Raw genomic sequence first — 23,137 nt, forward strand, 5'->3', positions numbered from 1 at the left:
TTTTATAGAGCAGCAGTTCTGTTACTCCGCAGAGACAAGTGGTAGGGATTTTGAATCATTTGAATGTATTAAGTGTAGAAACAATTTTAACTCAGAAATTTCTAGTAAATTTCACAATTACAAAGACAAGTAACACATTGCATTAATGAATAAGAAAGATGCATAGTATTATAATTGTTTTTTTTACAGCTTTTGTACAGTGTCATATGTGACCCTGAGCCACAAAACCAGTCTTAAGTTGCTGGGGTATATTTGTAGCAATAGCCAAAAATACATTGTATGGGTCAAAATTATAGATTTTTCTTTTATGCCAAAAATCATTAGGGTATTAAGTAAAGATCATGTTCCATGAAGATATTTTGTAAATTTCCTACCGTAAATATATAAAAACTTAATTTTTGATTAGTAATATGCATTGCTATGGACTTCATTTGGATAACTTTAAAGGCGATTTTCTCAATATTTGGATTATCTCTAATATGTTCCCCCACGGACATCCCTGTGCCCCCCCTTCGGACGGAGGGAGACGGTTGAACTTGAGTTTAGCATGTATTATAGTCTTACTCATACAACTGCCTGCTGTTGCTTCTGATGGCTTTTAGATGGAAAAGCTGCCCATAATCCCTGGTCTAGGATCGGTTTTCTTCATAATAATAGCATAACAAAATAGATTTGGCAAACAATATTGTAACACTTTACAATAAGGTTCGATTAGTTAATGTTAGTTATTGTATTAAAGTGTATTAATGTGTTAGTTAATTATTGTAAAGTGCTACCTAAATGTATTTCGAGCATTCACTTGAAAACCCCCAACCCCCCCCGCCAGGCCTGAAACTGATGATTAAGTTTTATTCTAGAGTAGGGCTCAAACTGTTAGTCGACATTATCGACAATGTCGACAATTTTTTATTGTTGATTATTTTTATTGTTGAATAGTTGTTTGATCTCATGACCTAATGTAAGAGCCTGCAGTAATGCAGTTTGACCAGTGTGGCGCTGTAGCGCAGGACTGTAATTCAGCCCTACGCAATCTAATAGAAGACATGCTTATGAGACGTACAAAGGAAGTCAGACTAGTACAAAACTACAAACAAAAAAATTCTCATTTGTTAAGGCCCCGATATACTCACGGCAAAGTGCTTTTTCGTTTTTCGGTTTAGGGTAAAAAGGAGTTTGATATACAAGAGCAGCGTTTTACTGTTTGTGAACATCCCAACACTGCTGAGAGCAGCGTTTAGAGTAGATTAGATTTAGATTCTTCTCAATAACAGAATAAACACACAACAAACATGACATGGTGAGAAAACAGTGGTTAAGGAAACATCTGTTCATGATGTGGATCGGTACTCAAGTAAAGTCACATCACCTTTATTTATATAACTCTTTATGCAGTAAACTGCTTTAAAGCAAGCAGTTTTACAGTATTAAACATGGGAAAAAAGTGTTAGTGTCGCATTCAGTTAGAATTACAACTTGATTTTCTGCTATAAAGCAGCTCTGTCTGCATGTATATGAATTTGTATAGAATATGTATAACTGCATTTTAACGAATTGCAAAAGCTGAATAATCAATCAATCAGCCTGATTATTCAGCAAAATAATAAATGATTAGTCGATGAATTGTTGTAATAATCGCTAGACTAATCGATTATCAAAACAATCGTTTGTTGCAGCTCTATTCTTGAGGTCGTCATTTGATTCAAGTTTCAATTCAATATAGTAAAACTTTCAAATTTGTTTAGCATATTTGATTTCTGGATGATCAGTGTGAGTCTCAATGTTTTCCTAATCTTGTTAAAATGTACTTGTGATCTTTTATGTCAAATCTTACATTTTTATTAAATTAAAAAAGACACTACAGTGCTGTTACCAACCAAGTTAACCAACCAGTATCAACATGGCTGAGGCTTCAGTGGGAAAAGTCTAGTGGATGAGAACGATTTGTTCACAAACAAAAAGCTACTAGCTGAAACCGTGCCAGTGTGAAAGCAGAACTTCAGTCATGCTGCTGCTTTACTTATTGCTTGTGCATGTGGTGTAAAACAGGCCTTCGACTGTCCCCACACATGCTTTCATTTATTATCCTCATTTTCTTGCCTTCTCTGTTTCTTTTTCTTTCTCCCACCATCTCTATCTTTCTTTCTCCACCCTCTAGGGTGTTAAATGAAGAACTTTTGATGTGTGTTTAACTCAAAGATGGCAGGCAGCTGGCAAGAGCTGCAAATCATGTGGCTTTTTTAGCCCTTTGCAGCTGCTTGCAGGATTACAGCAACTAAAAAGCAATGGATACACAGCAGTTGTGCAGAGTGAGCAGTGATGGACAGATTGTTTAGATGGAAAGTACATTAGAAAAATATTGTTGGCACACAGACCAGACAATACTTTGTAAAAATAGCTTGGCACCCATATGCTTATTCCTACATAAATCGTGTCTCTTAGCGTTTGCAGTTACACTTTATGAAACTGAATTATATTTTGCTTTGTTTTTAATCATAATGTGCTTTTGCTACTTAAAGATGGCTAATTAATTAGCTTGATTTTGAGGTCAAGTGCACTCACAGGCCTTGGGAAGGAACTTTGAGAATGTGCTTCTCCGACTGTGTGGCGGCACAACCTCAGTGCTGAGTACGGGAATCCAGCGTCAGTCACTGTAAAGAGCCGCTTTGCTGCTGAGGGCTGGGAATGCATCATCAGGCTCTTTAAAGAAGTGTTTGGCTGTTGTGCTGAGGGAATGTGGGCTGTCACAGAACTGCTTTGGTGCCCTACTCTGCCTCAGCTGTTGACCGCTGCCAGCTTGGCCCAGCTCAGGCGGGCAGCACAGCTGTGAACTAGAGATACAGTCTCTGCTGGTTTTTACCTTGGACTTCCCTGCTGGAAATTCAAGGTCATAACATCTAAAGCTGGTCAAGCTGGTCACAAATTTTTTTTTTGGACATTCCTGTGAAATAAACACAGTCTTAACCCTACCTACACCCCTCAGCTCTTTAGAAGTAAATGCCCAATTGTAGTCCATTTAAAGTGTATACACACAAATGTACTTCAATTTTTTAAAATCTTTTTTACATTTGGTGTTGACCTGCAAAATTTTGTGGGCAAAATCCAGTCATTTCAATACTAATTTCACTTCATCGACTTGGTGAAATTTCACCATTGGTGAAGAACTTTGACATGCAAATTCACTGCACCAACCAATAGCAAGTGAACTTTGTGTGGGCGAAGATTCATGACTTGGCAACAAAGCAAAATTGAGTGTCTACTCAGCCAGTTTTATTTAAAACTCTATACCTCAGTATTATAAAATTATGCATTAAGTGACTTTTTGTAAAGCAGTTATTTAGGGTTAGTTCGTTTGCTAGCCAGCAGAATAGCTTTGGAAGTTTGTCTTGCTGTCATTGTTTTTCAGTTCATGGTCACTTCCAGTCCCATTTTCTTTTTCAGAGTAATGATAAATATGACCGTACTTCTAGTTCAACTCCGCAATTAGTCAAAGTGTTAATTTATGAATTTTGTATGAGAAAATTATGAATTTGTGTGAGGTAATTTGTATGGTATCCTATGTTGTTGTTTTTTTTTTTTTTTTTTTTTTTTTTAGAAAATAAAAAAGTAATCGTAAAGGTCTACCCCTTAACCTAACCATCAGAGTGGTGTAAATAGATTGCATGGAAAGGTGCAAATAATAAATGTTAAAATTTTGCCACCAATTCACCAGAATGTAAATAGTTACAAATTCCCATGGGAGTGTGTTGGACTGTCACCAGTAAATCTAGCTTTTAAAATGTTGTTGCTGATCCAACACTGCTATAACTCTCGGTCCTACATTAATCAACTAGATTAAGTAGTTGACCATTTAAACTAGCAACAATTAGTGATCTAGCTAGATTGGTAGACCATCTTTCCTTGAATCTCTCCAAAAACTGAAGCAGCCAAAAGTGTTTGCTGATTTTAGGTGGATAGAGCTGGACTCCCAGGCTTGGCAAGCTGTGTTTAGCTGATATGCCATATGGTCTTCTAGTCTGACCAGAAAAGAGGTTTACCAGGCCTAACCAGCTTGACCAAGATGGTCTACCAATTCAGCCCCATTCCTACCACCTGGTAATCTTGGTCAACGTCCTAATCCTGATTTGGATCCATGTAACCAACTACTACTTTTAGCAGGTGGTAAGTTTATGCTATATCTAGATACAGTTGCATTTGACATACTTCCTTAAGATAGAATCTTCTGTGTATGTTTATGTCCAATATTGTGTTTGTATTTTTCAAAGTCTGTGTTTGGATTTAAATATTTGGCTGTTAGATTGGCCTGTTAAGGTGTGTAACTCTATATGCTTTGGAACCGCAACATACGGTACAAGGCTCCATTCATAGCCTCGGTTATTAAGCTCTGAGAGAGATTTTGATAAGTGTAAATGTGGGTGTATATTCATAAATAATTTCCAGAGAAGCTTTTTCACATTGCCTTTCCTGCTATTGAGTCCTCAGAGAGCACTTGTCAGTGACTTGTGGGTAAACTTAGCTAGTGCTGATAGGGAAGAGGTGGGAAAATTTTCAGTAGGCAAGAGGCTGTGCTCTCTCTCTCATTCTTTCTCTCTGATGTGTGTGACCGTGTTGAGTCATGAGCTCTGCTACAGGGATCAGAAGGGCTGAGGGGGAAAGTCCCGAGTCTTTTCCGTCTGCACCTGGACACACTCACATTCCACAGCCCACAGGCCTGAATGAGTGTGTGGGTTGTATGTTGTATGAATGTTGTATGAATCCTGTAATTCCTAACCACATGAAACACCTTGGAATGACATAAATTTAGCAGTTCTCTGTTGATATTTTCATTTTTTTTTAAAGGGCATGGTCTACCTTAATGTGTGTCTGACTCAAATTGGTCTGTTTATACAACCTCTCACCTGTTTTAGCACAAAAACACTTATAATTGTGCAATCATAAACACAGATTTACATAGCTATCTTACTGGGGACTTCCCATTGACTTTAATTATAGTTACACTAACGGTAATGTGAACTTTCTCTTAAAATATAAAATTTGATCTTTTTATGACAATGCAAGCATATTTCAGGTTCTTAACTTAATGATATATATATATATATATATACTGTATTTGTAAAATATAGTTTTTTGATATACATATTTAAAAAAATTTTTTTTAACTTTTCTTTCAGCAGCTGAGTCAAGCCAAGTCAACTTTTTTTATAGTGCTTTCACAATTTTTTTCAAAGCTGCTTTACATAACATTGATTAAAAGTGTTGATAAAAGTATTAATTAAAAAACTGCTAAAATACAAATTATTATTTACAATAAATAATTGCATCTTTTAATTTGTATTATTGTATTATAATTGTATTATTTTTGTACTTTTTGTATTATTATTATTATTATTATTATTATTATTATTATTTCAGTTAAAACTTTACAAACCATAAAAACCATAAATAGGGATGTTTTGAATGGTTTTTGCAAAATACTCGATAATGTCAAATCGCACATCGTTAAAACAACAATTACGATATTATCGCAGACGATATATATCGCACACCCCTAGTGTGAGCTATATTTCAAGTCTTCTGATAATTTTTATGTGTTTTGATAGAACAGAATGAAATTTAAGTTGTTATTTACTGACAATGTTGACATGCACTCTAGGGGAAAATTACCTGTAAATAACAAATTTTGCCACACGAAGTTGTCATGTGGCTTTAGAAAAGTCATATAGACTTATTTTAAGATACTTTTAGGGTGCTTTTAGAATGTGAAATCTACAGTGCCTATTAATTGTAAGTGCATGGAAAAGAGTGGCCAATACATTCTTCAAAATTTGTGTTTTGTTGAAGATATAAAGTCTGGAATGATGTTTGGAATGACATGAGGGTGAGAAAATGACAGAATTTAAATTTTTGGTTCAGCTATTCCTTTGGAAGGGGGGGGGGGGGTCCCAAGACTCCCTGAGATTTGTCTCTAAAATTATAGCTTGTTCAGAAACACACAGGTCTTTCTCCCTGCCTAGCCTTTTGACTGATTGTGTAAGTGTTTGAAAGCCCAGAGCTCGGAAGGAATGCTCTCCTGATAGCTTAAAATAACAGTAGGACGGGGTTTTGCACACGCTGCGGGGCCAGAACCTTGTTGTTTCCGGAATCATCTCTGACCTTCTCTCTTTTGTCCACTCCACAGGTTCTTGTGTGAGAGCTGAGGCCTTTCCCAGACACAACAGAAACCAGAGGCTGTGGTTGATCTCATGACTTCCTCCTCATTGTTTGCCTGTCTGTGTGACTGGAAACCGGCAGTGACGGACAGATGACTCCGGTCACTCTTAAACCAGGCTTGTGGAGAAACTGGACCTGGCTCCCCTTTAGAAGTAGTGACTAATAAAGGCCGACGGCAGAGCGCCGTGCTTTTCCCACACTTCTGAGGCAGCGTAACCTGTCATGCTGACCTTGTTGCTCAACTCTGCTTTCAGCTTGATGTCCAAATTATACCAGCACACTGCTGTCAAGTTGCTGAAGTGGTTTACACACAATCCTGCACCCAGTGGTCATTGTGAGTATTTTGCTCTCCCGTCTATTTCCTTTCTTCATTCGGTTATGTGTGTTGTAATAAGAGTGAGGCTGAATAGCAGGAATACACTGCCATATTGAGGTCAAAGATGGGGATCTGGCCTCTTCAGCTGCATATTTAAAACACCACAGTGAGCACTAACTTCGAAAAACAGGACTCGTAAATTGACAAGAGACGTTACAAGAGCATTGATAGCTTAGCCAGATGCTAGGCCCCCTGCGTGGGTGTGTGCATGCATGTCTGTATCCTATGCTCTGTGTGTGCTGTGAGCTGTGGTTTCATATGACTTTGAAAACCTTTTATTGCCATTGCAGTAAAAGTTTACATTTTAAAGAAAATGTCATGTGGTGTAACCAGCAAAAAAGTTATAGAATATTTGCTTTATACTTTGAATGTGTGCACAATTTAATCATTATTTTCCATACGTTTTTAAACTTTTTTTCCAAGGTAAAAAGTGTATTTTAATACCATCACAAATTATTAATTAATAAATATCACTATTTTGGGGCAGTCACACCACATGACATTTTACAACCTACCCTTGCCTTGTCATAAAAAGGACACATTTTCTGATATTTTACAGCTCAGTATGTATTAACATTAAAAGATTACACCAAACTTTAAGGTTTTACATTTTTGTCCTTTTTAATGAGACTTTCTTCTCCCTGTATATCAAATTAAGTAACATTGAATGGTTTTGTGCAGCACAAACTGTGTTTTACGCAACCAAGCAAAAATACTTGTTTTTCATACTTCACCAAAAATGATGTTTTCGTTGTGCCCCATGCTCTTCTTGCCTGTATATTTGACAGATTTGTGTTCTCTCAGCTGATTGGGGTCCACTGACCTACTTGCTCAGAATGACAGGGCTGTTTCTTCCTGGTGGTTACAAATCGTGAACGGGGGGCATCCTACAGGCTTGGAGAAAGGGTGATGTATGGGACTCTCGCGCTCTCTCTCGTACTATCTATTCTTTGTTCAGGGGCCGCTCAGTTACCCAGTGTTAACTCTTTCCCCTTTGACCTCCCCCACAGGAAGAACCAATGACAGACTCTGAAATCCAACCGCTCTCTAGAGACTCGTGTGTGTTACAGCTTCATCCAGGCAGTGTTAGGCCCTTGCATGCCTACAAATACTGAAGCTATCAGTTGAACTATACATTTCTCAGTAGTGATATGGTATGGCTTTAGAAAATATTTAATTATATCTGATATCATATGCAAATAAGGACTTAGAAATATTTAATGATATTTCATACGCAAATAAAGGATCATGTGATACTGAAGACTGGTGTAATGATGCTGAAAATTCAGCTTTGCTTCAAAGCAATGTGTGTGTGTGTGTGTAGACTATCATTTCATGAGTCAGGCTAAGGGTTAATGATTTATTAGAGTAGCATTGACATTCTTTACTACATTACATTTTACCTAACTATATTCTGACACTCAAAGTGCGAATGCTTTTTGGTGCTTAGAATTAAAGATAGTGATATCTGATTCACCTATTCAGAGTCGATTGTTTACGATGCACTGGTCAAACATCTGTTTACGATCCAGTCTGAATCATTGTGACAGCTCACTCAGGCACTGAATCATTTGGAGCCATTTCTCACGCAGTAAAACAATGACAGGATTTAAATAACCATGAACAGTTTTTTTTTTTTTTTTTAAGTTAGTAGTACATTTTGTTATTTAGGCGAATAGCAAAGGATTACTGTTTTTAACAATGTTTTGAAAGAGGAACTGCAAGCTGAATTGAGCACTCATTGCTGTCTCTCATGTCTAAAAGAGTTTCTGCATTTATAATGCTGTCTTCTGAAGATCACCATGCACAGCAGAAATTGTCAGCTCTCATGTCTCGCTCTTCCTCAAGCTCGTATTGTAAATTAGTAACTTAAGAAGTGTACGATCAATAATAGATGCCACTATGACTTTTGCTCCCAGACTAGACAGAAGACTATCAATTATGGATTGTTTTTTCATGACTAGGGAGGTTTTTATTTTGTTGTTATGCTCGTGAGATCGTCCTCTTATCACATATCACTGAAGGGCTTTTTAATAATTAAAAAAAAAGCCTTAAGACTAAGTATTTCGTTGATAATCTTGAAAGAAAAATTTTAAAATGGTGTAAATAAATGTGAAGAGATCTACTGGAGAGTTGTAGAACTTCACACAAGAAGTGATTTTAATGATGTACTTCTCTGTCCTCACGCCTTTCCAGGCCTGTATTGATTTCTTTTGTAAAGAAGATAAAAGAAAACAGTTTTTTTTAAATAACAATAACATAAATTACATAAAAGTAGCCTATATACGCTTTATTCCAAGTCATACGCTGACACTGTTTGTCAGTCAAACCAAAATTAATTTTTTACTGAACTTCACATTCATGAGAGAAATATCAATGTCCCTTTTGTGAACCCATTGTTCTGAGTTAGATTTAGTCAGTGTTTTGATTGACCTGGTTGGAAAAACTTGAACAATTCACTCAAAAATCATACTGAGCTGATTTATGTATTTGAATCACCAGGCAACTTAATGAACTGAGTGGAGGAAAAATCATCAGTGTATAATAACAAACTTCTTGTAGAAAGCCATTGTATAGCTTTAGAAGACTTTGAATGTATTGTATGAGTGATATGGACCATTTTTGTGATACCTCTGGTGCTCTTTGGTCATTTTAGATGAAAAATTCTAATGTTTTGTTTTCTTTAGAAGCATTGAAATGAAAATGAATGGGAAACAAATTTCTTGATACTGCGCCCAAACAAAATCTTTAATAATTATTATTATTAGAGATGCACCGATCGATCGGCCAGGGATCGGAATTGGCCGATTTTCCTCATGATCGGCCCGGATTGATGATCGGTCGGTCGGTCTCACTTCTTTCCGATTTCGAGCCGATCTGTTTTGTTACCAGCGGCACAGGCAATAACATCAGCCATGCATTGTCGCTCTCTTCTCTCCGACGACCCCTTCTCTCTCACACACATCTCATTCGCTCCGGTTAAATAGTGCTTGTGTTGCGCATTATAGTAATTCCCGCAGGTTTCGTTCGCGCTTACACCAAAAGCGCGCGCACCACCACTGATCTATATTAGTGGAGCGCACAAGCCGCACTCAGTCTCAAACAGCTGGTGAGCCACAAATACCAAAATGAGTGGCTAACTGCGCTAAAACGTTCAAATACATACAAAATTATGTCAAAATGCCCATCTTGGCGAGTATCCAGTTAAACACAGTCAGTTTTGGAACGTTCAATAGTTGAGAAAGAGAACGCATGTTGTGTAACACTATATTGGGTCCGTGGATAAACTATTAAAGGGACTGCAGTACAATATTCCTGCTGCTGTCTGTCATGTTAATCAAAGAACAAAAGACAAAGAAAATCATTTTCTGCTCTTGACTGAATACGTTTTATAACTTTAATGGTAAGCATTAATCTGTATTTAATTTTTACAATGAAGACTACAGAAATTAAAGTAATCAAATCTAAAATAACACTGACTTTAATTTCTGTAGTTCTTACCTGAATAAAAACTTACTTAACCTGAAAACTTAGTTTCATAGCTCTCTTTATTCTATTGCATTTATTTGTGCTGTTGTTTGCCTTTTTTTATTATTTGTTCTTATTTTAATACTGACTTTTTACTTGTGTTTTTTTATGAAAATAAAACTTTGTGTTGAAGAAAAGTAGATTTTTGTTTGTATATGCTGTCAATTATAGTTCTTAGAAAGAATATCGGAATCGGCAAAAATCGGTATCGGCAGATCACACAAACAAAAAATCGGAAATAGGAATCGGCCAAGAAAATTGCAATCGGTGCATCTCTAATTATTATTTTTATTTTTTTTTTCTAGATATCAACCTTAAAGTTGGAACACAACTTTTTAGATTGGATGGATTTGATTTTCTCACAATTTTAGAGACGAAAAATATTTAAGGTTTTTATATTTCATATAAATAAAAAGTATTTTTGTGCATTTTTTTCACAATAATAAACTTCTATAACTTTTTTCAATGAACTTTTTTAATGACATTTTTTATTTATTTTCCTCCCACTTTGGCAATAATCTTCTTTAAAAATGGTCTTCTTTAAAAAGCATTGAAGATTTATGTCAGTTGGAAGTTGTAAATTTCATTTTCAGGTCTATGCTCAAAAAGTGGTTAACAGGTAATACATTGATTACAAGTAATGCATAAATATAATTTAGTAACAAAATATTTGAAATCTTCAGTCCCCATTCATTGTATTTCCATAGAAAGAAGAGTTGAACATATACAGTAAGAGTGAAAGTCATACAGATTTGGAACAACGTGGGTGAGTAAGCGATAGTTCACTTTTTTTGGTGGCTTTAAGCTTGCATGTTCGGCTTTCATCAGCCTGCACTTAAGTTTGGGTTTCCATCTGCTCATCAGAATGTTAAACATCAAAGGCAGGCGTGTTTTAAAGACTATTTAGGAGAATTTGGAAGCCCTGCAAACAATAATGATCAAAGTTTTTGCATGTCTTTCTTGGTTGTCCGGCATGTTTAGTCAGAGTGCTGCTCCTTGCTTCAAATGCTGAAGATTAAAAATGTGCTTGTTAGTGACGACACTGTTCATTGACACACCAGTCACCCACATGTTCAGAGCAACCCGAACACTTTGATTGAGGAACTTCAGGCATTTTCTTTTATGGTTTTTCAGTGTGTGTGTGTACTCGGCCACCCTGGATTCCTGAAGAGTTTTCTTCCTCTGCAGCATTTTGCCTGCCATAATGTGACTGACACAATACCTCCATCCCGCCCCTCGCTCCATCACTCTCGTCACGCTGATTTACGCTCTAAGATTTTTGCTGAGTAAATTCTGTGCCATATCCAAATCCCCCTCTTCCCGTCCTCCCGACACTCCCTCCCTCAGATGGATTTATACTGATTTTAAGACTTTATCTTCTCTGGGTTTGTAATTTCTCTAAGCAGACGCTTAACCAATGCAAAGCTTTGCTGACTAAGATGGTTGGGAGTTAGAGAGAGTGATCACAGCCACAAGTGCTCACAATCATCAGCACACACACACACACACATGTGCATATCCATACAAACGCATGCACTTAAGGACATACGTGTACAGTCACGCGATATCTGCATGAAAGCCTCATGTTTAGTCTTACTGTTTCCTTCCTCCTTTTATATGTCCATACTGTTCACATATGGACTCATTTATAGTGCCTATAAACTTGAATTTTCCCTCAAAATTGGATTTACACACAGAAATGGGCATATGCAAATGTATTTAAGAGAATGTATGTGTGTGTATTCTTTCATGCAATATTTACTTTTTTTGTTTGGTTGTTCTTGGTTTAAAAAGGTATTTTCCCCAAAAAATGTAAAATAATTTTTTTATTTTATTTATTATAGTCAACAGAATCAATATTTCAATATTTACAAAAACATAATCTATCTATCTATCTATCTATCTATCTATCTATCTATCTGTCTATCTGTCTATCTGTCTATCTGTCTATCTGTCTGTCTGTCTGTCTGTCTGTCTGTCTGTCTGTCTGTCTGTCTGTCTGTCTGTCTGTCTGTCTGTCTGTCTGTCTGTCTGTCTGTCTGTCTGTCTGTCTGTCTGTCTGTCTGTCTGTCTGTCTGTCTGTCTGTCTGTCTGTCTGTCTGTCTGTCTGTCTGTCTGTCTGTCTGTCTGTCTAGTCAACAAAGTAAAATATTTACAAAACATTTTTAATCAAAATTTGTTTAGAAATAAATCAATAAATACAATGTATTCATAAATGTGTAACTGTTAAAATCAATGAATATGTTTAAAAAATATTTATTAAAATATTTATTATATAATAAATGTGATGTTTGATTATACTGTGATTCAAAATATTCATATAATTTGTGTTATGTATGTTATATAATTTATATATAATACAATGTTTTACCTTTGCCATGTGTTTTCACCTTCTTTTTTTTAATCTTTATAATTTTTCCTTTTCTTTATGGTGGACCAATATATTTCTCTTTTGTGGCTAACATATTGATGGTATAATGTCATTTAACATAATTATTATAAGGAAATGAATCATTGCATGGCTAAATAAAAGGATAAACCATAATCCAATTACATCAGTTTATAATTTCCTCTCCAGTTCACAAGCCTTTCTTCCCAAAGCTTCAGTCTTACCGTTCCACTGCCAAATAAACATGTAGGACAGAGGCTGTTATTTGGATATCTCACCACACAATTACTGATTCTCATTCCAGCTGAAAAGGCCACAGCGACCCTAGAGAGAAGAACATTGCGTTCGTTCAGTGAAGATAAATGTCTTTATTTTCACAACCATGCAGAGGGCATGCTTCATAACTGACAAACCATGAGTCAGTCTCAGTCCTTTAAAACTGATATTCGTCCCAGAGTGGGAGTGGATTCACCCATCAAACAAACAGACTGAACAGGCAGACGCGTCTCCTCTCCCAGGCCTGTTTGGAGAACGGAGAGTTCCTTGTTTGTCAGTGTGTTTGGGGAGTTGGGAGGGAGAGGGAGCGGATGTACGTTGAAGTCAGTTCCTCTTTTTGTGCGGAACGATATGAGGTCTGAGTGGGGCAGTTAAGGGTGCGTTGGTGCCAAAAGCATTATTTGGAGTGAGCTAGACAGTAGCCGTCAAAACAGGAAAGGCAAACATCAGATGCTGAGATCTGCAGCACGCCATGACTGTAACCTCAAGCCTCGGCCCCCAGCTCTCACAAACTCAACTTCCTGTTTAGCAGAGCAGAGGGGGATGACCCTGCGGTAAAACGCAAGTAAAAGTAGAAACAACTGACTAGAATCCAACAGTCATCTGTAGCGTTTAAATAGTGACAGGTGCGACCTGAAAATGTGCACTTTGGGCTGCTTTTATGTAGTCATTCTCTTCTGAAAAAAGATAGTATCATGTTTTTGAACATAGTTGTATTTATTGATTGATTGATTAAATAAATAAATACATGCATTTATGTATTGGAATAAATGCGTAAATACATTTCTGTATGTATATTTATAATATCACAAGTTGTTATATATATTTGTATAAATATAAAAATATTTGAAATCAATAAATACATCTTTGTATGCAGAATTTTTATGAATAATTATTTAAATCAATACATTTAAAATATGTATGTATTGTAATAATAAATACATGTATTTAGGCTATATTTATAATATTTAAAATATATATGTATACACATTATATTAGTGCCTAAATATTTAAAAGCAAATATCTTTATTTAAAAAATACAATTAAAAATACAATTAAGCATATTATGTATTTATAAATATTTATAAATAAATGTTTCTATTTAGAAATAAATCAGTAAACAAATGTAAAAAATATTAGTAAAAACAGTAAATATGTTTATATTTAGAAATAAATCAATATATTTGTTTATTGATGTATAAATATATCTGGAAATTAATAAATAAATGTAAAAAAATATCAGAATCAGTAAATACATTTATGTATGTATAAATATTCATACTCTTTAGAAATAAATGTATGCATGTATGTATCTATCTTTTATTTATTTATGTCTAAGCTAATGTAGCCTATCAATACTAACGGCCAAAATAGTCTCCAAACAAATAAATAAACCAGCCTTTTCTAACTTTAGCTGGTTTCAGCTTATCTGGTTTAAGATCATGCTAGCCAGGTCAAGCTATAGACTCCCAGACTGATCAGCTAAAAAGTGCCAAAAAACCCTCTAAAACCAGCCAAAAGACAATGCTGGAAGACCAGCGAAGATCAGAAAGCCAACTTAGGCTGGTTTAAGATTTTGTTTTCTTCCCAATAGGGTGGACCAGATAACGGCCATAATGACACGTTTGAAATCATGTAAAACAAGCTATGATTTTGAGTTGCACTTTCCAGCAGAATTTCTTCTCAAGACATACCAAGTCTTATTCTTTTAAAACATTCACAAACCCTGTGGGGTTTTTTTATAATTTATTTTTTTCTTCCCGGCATGAGCTCTGCACATCATTATTGCTACACCCTAAGGCACTTTTGTGACTAGAAATGCAGTTATTATTTTCACATCAGTGATATGATGTACTTGGCTCATTTCAAGTGATATGGCAGGGTTGGTGAGTAAGAGCCCAGAGAAGGATTGGGGTTTGGAATGATGTGGTGAGGCTGATCCTTATGGTTGCCCCCTGCTGGCAGGAGCAGGTGTCTCCAGCATTAGTGTGCTCCCCTACTGCTTTCAGCAGGGCAAGGGGAGTCGAGTCTACCTCATTAGGAAGGGTGGGCTATAGCGAGCAAGAAATAGATAGATCCTAATATTGCTGTGATCGTGTGCTGTATGTTTTTTTTTTGTTCTTTTTTTCAAAGCTTCTCCAGACACGAGAACGCTGCTCAATTAGGCTGTCGACTCATGACTTAATGAGGAACCAGCCATGACGGCGTACTCTAATTCATGACAAATTGCCTAATTGTTGCTGGCTATTCACGTGCTCTGGACGAGGTGAATGTGCAGTACCACCATCACTGCCGCTGTAAGCCTGCATGGTTTTGTGGCTCTTCTCATCTACTGAAAACTTTCTTGCTTTGATCATTCTTCAAACTAACCCTTTTTTTTTTTTTTTTTTTTTTTTTTTTTTTTTTTTTTTGTGGCCTAAACCTTGCATTAGTCTAGGTGTGTTATCATAGTTTAAACCCATTGTCTTAAAGTTTTGGTTGTAAACCATATTCTCAGTGCATATCATATATGTCTTAAATTAAGAGTTTATCATTATATTCAAAATAGCGTATTTACTTGCAAACACACACTCTGCTGAATACTGTATGGCACAATGCAACACTCAACTTGACATTCCATTTGCAATATGATGAATTATCTGGGAATAATTGCATTTTTGGACTGCTAAAATTGAATTTAAAATGCAAAATAACCCATTTTTACTTCCATATGATAGCTGGATGGCACTTGCTGAATTAAATATGCAACATCATGAGGCAGGACTCCAGTCTAAAAAATTGACTACAGAACCATTGGCTCCTAAAATGCAACATTTAGGAACCAAAATGACAAATTACAGAATCGCAAAAGATGTTTGTTCATAAGCGGTTTAGTTCTTGTTTGGTGAAGCCTGTTCAGTGATTCTGATTGTTTGAGTATCTGATAAATGTCGATCTTTTTTGTAAAAATGCTAAAATCGATTCATCATTACAGTTGGACCTCACTATGCTAATCAGTGTCCAATTATTATTTTTAATATATAATTTAATTTGAATTAGTAGTTCCCAGTTCATATAAAAACCGAACATAACCAAAAATACTCGTACGAATTCAACTGAACAATTAACTCATTGAGTGACTGATCAAACTGCTTTGAGTGAGGTTGATGCCTTGTTCTGTTCTGAAGGGTTCATCCCTAATATCTTTAAAGGGTTTACCATCCAGGATAAGAGGAGATGAAGGGTGTAGGGGACCAAAAAGTTTTTCCTTGGACCACACTTCTGCATAATCTTGCCGAGCCAATTAAGGAGGTGTCATTGTCGCATAATTAAACCTGTGCAAATAATCATGGGTGTGAAGTGTCCATCAGTTCTACTCTTTAAAAATCTTTCACTCTGAAGGGCCCTTTGAAGTGGCCATAGGGAGGCCATGGTTGTTCTCACTCCGAAGTGCCCTTCAGAGGTGGATTTATCCCATTTAGAGAGACAGTGAATCTTTAAAAAGAAGCTGTTCGTAAGAGTCATTTGATTGCGAATCGGACATTGCAGCTTGTGCTGAAGTGAACTCTAAAGATGTAATTAACTAACGGCACATCATGAGATATTACAAACTCATATGGACACAGATATTAATTATTAAAAAAATAAAGGAGGGGTAGGTGATTTGGTTCAAAACCATTTTTTGTTATGCTGGTTGAAAGTCTCTTCACATCCAGATAGCAATCACTAAAGCAGTGGTCTAAATTTATTTATATGTATTTATATCGTCTTTGGAAGGCGTAGGACCATAAAATGTTCATTCAATCATATTCCTCAGTGCAAAGGCTACGATAGGCTGTCCTGCCTGCCTGTCAATGTATGTATTGGCATACCTCCATGCACCGTTTGCGCAGACATGATACATCATCAGCGTGTTCCGTTACACTATTGCAGACCGAGCAAGAATGGATGGTGGTGTTATTGTAATATTATGCGCTTTGTACTATGTTTTCTCACCGGTGAATAAGCTAATCTGAGAGCATTGCATTCATCCCTCATCGTGTCGCTGGTTAGCCTGTGGTCTGCTGTGCGCATTCATGTATTTTGGAGGAGGCGTGGCTTTGGAGAGTGATTTGCAGGGAGGGTGGGATCTTATGCTTTCAAAGCTACTTTGCTATCACTAGCCTCTCTGAAATCACCTACCCTACCTTTAATTATTGTTACTTTTGTCGTATTTCGTACCAATTTAGTGACAGCCCTGTGAGATCATATGACACAATAGAACATATACTGTACTACAATTCTAAATATTTCCATTCAAAATATTGCCTCTATATATTCCCTCAAAGCCTCTGAGAAAATTTCTGGTGATAATGATTAAAGTATTTGAGGAAAAACAACCACATAGTAAGAAAAAATTGATCTGTAGCTTATAAACAAGACTTTTAAAAAGTGTGCAACCACTATACCCACGTGTGAGGATATTGGCTCAAGCTGAAGGTCACTGCATGGCTGCAGAGCATTTCCAAACAGTCCATTATTATGCTTGCACATTCCAGAGTCTTGGAAACACAGAGACACATAGAAAATGTGTTTTTGTGTAACCCTTCAGTAGACCTGAATTGCTTTTTCACCTCATTGAACATTACCCTGAATTCTGATGCAATACCTGTGGCTTTAGTCTTTTTTTTCACTCTTCTCCTTTCATGCAAACACACACACACACACACACACACACACACACACACACATGCACATCAGTTAGAATTATGCCCTTTAAGACTCTCCCTGGCTCCGTTTCTAGCCAAAAATCGCGAGGCAGTCTAGCGCTGGCTTCTCTCGATCAGACACTCACTGGTACCTCCAGACACTGCTTTAACAGCTCCCTGGCGCCCTCCCCACACACAGCTGTGCCGGTGACCCAGTAAACTCACAAATGAACCAGCGCTCGTGCCATCTCATTGGCTGGATCAGAGACGCATGCCAAGCAAAGAAACACAACTCAGCCTCTCCGTCTCTGTCAGCTTTTTCACTCTTCTCCTTTCATGCAAACACACACACACACACACACACACACACACATGCACATCAGTTAGAATTATGCCCTTTAAGACTCTCCCTGGCTCCGTTTCTAGCCAAAAATCGCGAGGCAGTCTAGCGCTGGCTTCTCTCGATCAGACACTCACTGGTACCTCCAGACACTGCTTTAACAGCTCCCTGGCGCCCTCCCCACACACAGCTGTGCCGGTGACCCAGTAAACTCACAAATGAACCAGCGCTCGTGCCATCTCATTGGCTGGATCAGAGACGCATGCCAAGCAAAGAAACACAACTCAGCCTCTCCGTCTCTGTCAGCTTTTCTTTAATCCCATTCCAAAAATCCTCCTTATTTTTCCCTGCTATGCCCGCAGCAGATCTGTTTCCATCATGAGATGTCGTGTTCCCAAATAATATAATTTTGACTGCAGACATGTGGCGATTTCCTCTAAATCTGTCAAGTGAAACAACACAAGACAGATTAGTTCTCTCTGTTCTCATGTGCTTTCCACTTCCACTTTCCCATTGGCTCTCTCTCATTTCTGAAGGTCTGCTCCCTCCCTCTATGCTCTTACTGTTATTGTTTTTTTTATATACAAATCGTGGGAGAGCGGAGAGCTGGGAGCCTGTCTCTCTCTATGTCCTGACCAGTCCCATGAGCAGTGGACGCAGTATATGGAGGTTGTATTAACTTTGTAATTACATGGACGCAATGTTTGATAAAGGATGATGATGTATAACTATTGTGTTTTTATAATATTTTATAATAAATATTCATGTAGTTCGTATGACCATTCCTATTAGGAGACCATCAATTTGTATGGCATATTATTTATATAAAGGCCAAAGTTGAGACAGATGTTCAAATGTTTGGGTTTCTCTCGATCTTTTTCACCTCATTGAACTTCTCTTATATAACTTATCTTATGTAAGATTTTTAAATGTTTTTGAAAAAAGTATTTCCAAGGCTGCATCTAATTGGTCAAAAATTCAGTAATTGGAATTGCATTTGATAAAAAAAAATTATAAAATACAGTAAAAAAAAAAACAGTAAAATTGTGAAATCTTATTACAATTAAAAATAAAATGTTTCTGTTTTGTTATATAATAAAATGTGATTTATTCTTGTGATGCAAAGCTGAATTTTCAGCATCATTACTCCATTCAGTGTCACATGATCCTTCAGAAATCATAATATGCTGATTTGCTGATCAACAAACATTTGTTATTATCAATGTTGAAAACAGTTGTGCTGCTACATATTTTTGTGGAAACCTATTTAATTTAATTTATTTTATTTTAGATTAATGGAAAGTTTTAAAGAACTGTTTTTATTTGAAATAGAAAAAAAGCACAAGTCTTTAATGTTACTTTTTATTGATTTAGAAGTATTAATTTCTTTCAAATATTTGATCACACTTTATTTTAAGGTCCAATTCTCACTTTTAACAAACCATTAACTGTTTATTGAGACTTTAAAGCTGCCTGCAGTCCGTAACTTTTTTTGTGTTCCAAATTTACAAAATTAATACAATAAGCGAGTACATCATGAATCAATTTTCCAAACAGTGTTTTTGGCTTATCCTGAATCACTACATTACACCTATAATAAGTTTCTATATTTGGACTATTTAAGTACCTGCATGAAGTAGCTCCGGCTACAGTGTTCTTCCGCAAGACGCACGCGGTTCTGTTTATTAACCGCTAGAGCGCCAAACGTTACAGACTGCAGCTTTAATTTGCTGCTTATTAATAGTTAGTAAGGTCGTTGTTAGGTTTAGGTATTAGGTAGGATTAGGGATGTAGAATAAGGTCATGCAGAGTATGTGCTTTGTAAGCACTAATAAACAGCCAATATGTTAATAATAGGCATTCTAATAAGCAACTAGCTAATAGTGAGAATTGGTTTCTATACTAAAGTTTTATCAAGTATTTTCAAAGCAAATGAAATGTTTTGAAAAGAGGGCAGTCTAAATTAGTGACATATTCATATTGCTAAGTCATATCGCTCTGTTAGCTAGTCAAGGTTGAATTTGGTGAGAAATGTTTGAGCTCATTTCAAACTTTTTCAAAAGCTATGCTGAAATTTGATGATACCAAAGTTGATATGTACTTAAAAACAAGACCCATGGGACTACCTGGGTATTTTACCCTGAAACAAAGCTCTCTGTTGTTTTAGAGAAATCATTGAGTCATTAAAGTGATCTCATTTGTGATTTTTCTTTATGGTTGGGTTAGCTTTAGCCTTTTCCAGAGATCCAGATGCAACAGAAACTGTTCCTGTTCTCCCTCAGGTCCTGCTCCTCAACATGATCCTTCAGAAATCATAATATGCTGATTTGCTGATCAACAAACATTTGTTATTATCAATGTTGAAAACAGTTGTGCTGCTACATATTTTTGTGGAAACCTATTTAATTTAATTTATTTTATTTTAGATTAATGGAAAGTTTTAAAGAACTGTTTTTATTTGAAATAGAAAAAAAGCACAAGTCTTTAATGTTACTTTTTATTGATTTAGAAGTATTAATTTCTTTCAAATATTTGATCACACTTTATTTTAAGGTCCAATTCTCACTTTTAACAAACCATTAACTGTTTATTGAGACTTTAAAGCTGCCTGCAGTCCGTAACTTTTTTTGTGTTCCAAATTTACAAAATTAATACAATAAGCGAGTACATCATGAATCAATTTTCCAAACAGTGTTTTTGGCTTATCCTGAATCACTACATTACACCTATAATAAGTTTCTATATTTGGACTATTTAAGTACCTGCATGAAGTAGCTCCGGCTACAGTGTTCTTCCGCAAGACGCACGCGGTTCTGTTTATTAACCGCTAGAGCGCCAAACGTTACAGACTGCAGCTTTAATTTGCTGCTTATTAATAGTTAGTAAGGTCGTTGTTAGGTTTAGGTATTAGGTAGGATTAGGGATGTAGAATAAGGTCATGCAGAGTATGTGCTTTGTAAGCACTAATAAACAGCCAATATGTTAATAATAGGCATTCTAATAAGCAACTAGCTAATAGTGAGAATTGGTTTCTATACTAAAGTTTTATCAAGTATTTTCAAAGCAAATGAAATGTTTTGAAAAGAGGGCAGTCTAAATTAGTGACATATTCATATTGCTAAGTCATATCGCTCTGTTAGCTAGTCAAGGTTGAATTTGGTGAGAAATGTTTGAGCTCATTTCAAACTTTTTCAAAAGCTATGCTGAAATTTGATGATACCAAAGTTGATATGTACTTAAAAACAAGACCCATGGGACTACCTGGGTATTTTACCCTGAAACAAAGCTCTCTGTTGTTTTAGAGAAATCATTGAGTCATTAAAGTGATCTCATTTGTGATTTTTCTTTATGGTTGGGTTAGCTTTAGCCTTTTCCAGAGATCCAGATGCAACAGAAACTGTTCCTGTTCTCCCTCAGGTCCTGCTCCTCAGGAGAGGTCATGATAGACTGTTCTATTTTCATCGTCTTGATATTCCAAAGTCAGATCTCAGGGAGACAGTGAGCACTCTTGGGAGAGTCAAGTGAAGATGTGTTTTCCTCTTAACTTGGTGTTGATATGAAAATTATCTGAATTCACTTACTTTGAAGATAAGGAACACTAGTTCATCATTCTGGGGTATCAATATTGTTCCATGCCAAAGAAAACTTTATTCCTGCCCTTGATATGTAAATATTTAGAAAGGGGAAAAAACTAACTGTTTGATTGGATTTCCACAAAGGAGGTGTTTCAAAAAATCTCCATGCTTTTTCATTACGTGCTGCTTGAATTTCCTCGCTCTAAAACATAATAAGAACACCATACTTATAAAATAAAGTTATAATACATCATTGAAAGTCATGTGCCTTCACATTCATCTCAAGTCCTTTTTTGTGACAATACCGACTGCAAATTCAGTCATCATTTCCTGTTGGCGGGTATTGGATGGGAAGTCATTTTCCATTGACTGAGGTCTCACTACTTCCTTTTGATGGCCAGTTAAAGATAAATAAGAGGGAAAAGGATTGACACCCCTTATCCTTCCTTCTCGATGGTGACATCACTCACAGACTGTCACAGGCCCGTGGGTTATTCACATACGCTCCTCCCCTGCTCCCTAGGCATGGTGACACATGCTCTTTGAGCGTTGGTGTTGCATTTACCCATTGAGAGATCGCACCTATCTGTCCATCTTCTTAACTGTGAATGATGGCGGTCTAATAATAGAGAGGCCGTCTGCATGGAAATAAATTATATTTTCCTATTCTATTCCAATTCTCTGGTAAGGATGCAAGCCACAGGTCTGGTAGCTCTTGTGTCTCTTTTTCTCACTCTGTGTTCCGCTGGCCGAAAACGGGTATGAAGGAAATAGAAATAGTCACACTTACTGATTAATTTATGACTTCTAAGTGGGGGTCAAATGAGATGAGGTATTACACACTAGCGTTGGATAAACCTGAAAGTTGTTCGTGGAAGACTGTTACAGCATTTTTTTTCACCTTTTTCTCCACTCTCCAGATTTGATTAACACCAGGTATCATAACTCTTCTGAAAAGACCTGATTAGGCTAGCATGAATTTCCATGCCGGGCAGGAACCTGCATCCAAAACATAGTCTATTAAAAGATGACCTGATTTCTGAAATTAAAACCCATTTAAAATCACATTTCTAGGTTAGCAGTCAACATATAATTGAAATGGCAGATTTTATGACTTAAAACATAATTTGACCGTCTTAAATGCAGGACTGGCAGCATGTTTCCACCTCTGAGTAAACATAAAAAAAAAAGTTATTAGATCAAATTTAAAATAAGAAATTTGAGACGTACAATTGCAAGTATGGAAAATAGTTGTATAATAAATATAATATAATATATAATACAAATATATACATACATACATACATGCATACATACAGGTGCATCTCAATAAATTAGAATGTCGTGGAAAAGTTAATTTATTTCAGTAATTCAACTCAAATTGTGAAACTCGTGTATTAAATAAATTCAATGCAAACAGACTGAAGTAGTTTAAGTCTTTGGTTCTTTTAATTGTGATGATTTTGGCTCACATTTAACAAAAACCCACCAATTCACTATCTCAACAAATTAGAATACTTCATAAGACCAATAAAAAAACATTTTTAGTGAATTGTTGGCCTTCTGGAAAGTATGTTCATTTACTGTACATGTACTCAATACTTGGTAGGGGCTCCTTTTGCTTTAATTACTGCCTCAATTTGGCGTGGCATGGAGGTGATCAGTTTGTGGCACTGCTGAGGTGGTATGGAAGCCCAGGTTTCTTTGACAGTGGCCTTCAGCTCATCTGCATTTGTTGGTCTCTTGTTTCTAATTTTCCTCTTGACAATACCCCATAGA

The 23,137-nt window shown here is 36.3% G+C and overlaps 1 long non-coding RNA gene across 1 annotated transcript in view; it reads left to right on the forward strand.

Moving 5' to 3' along the window:
• The window catches only part of LOC107694329 (uncharacterized), a 49,504-nt gene that overhangs the window by 13,754 nt on the left and 12,613 nt on the right, over nucleotides 1-23,137 (forward strand). The window contains exon 2 of the long non-coding RNA XR_001634853.1: nucleotides 6,176-6,541. This is a non-coding gene — a long non-coding RNA (uncharacterized LOC107694329). The remainder of the gene's footprint in view (nucleotides 1-6,175; nucleotides 6,542-23,137) is intronic.

The sequence above is a fragment of the Sinocyclocheilus anshuiensis genome, unplaced genomic scaffold (assembly GCF_001515605.1).
Source record: "Sinocyclocheilus anshuiensis isolate Anshui unplaced genomic scaffold, SAMN03320099.WGS_v1.1 scaffold1240, whole genome shotgun sequence".
NCBI lineage: Eukaryota > Metazoa > Chordata > Actinopteri > Cypriniformes > Cyprinidae > Sinocyclocheilus > Sinocyclocheilus anshuiensis.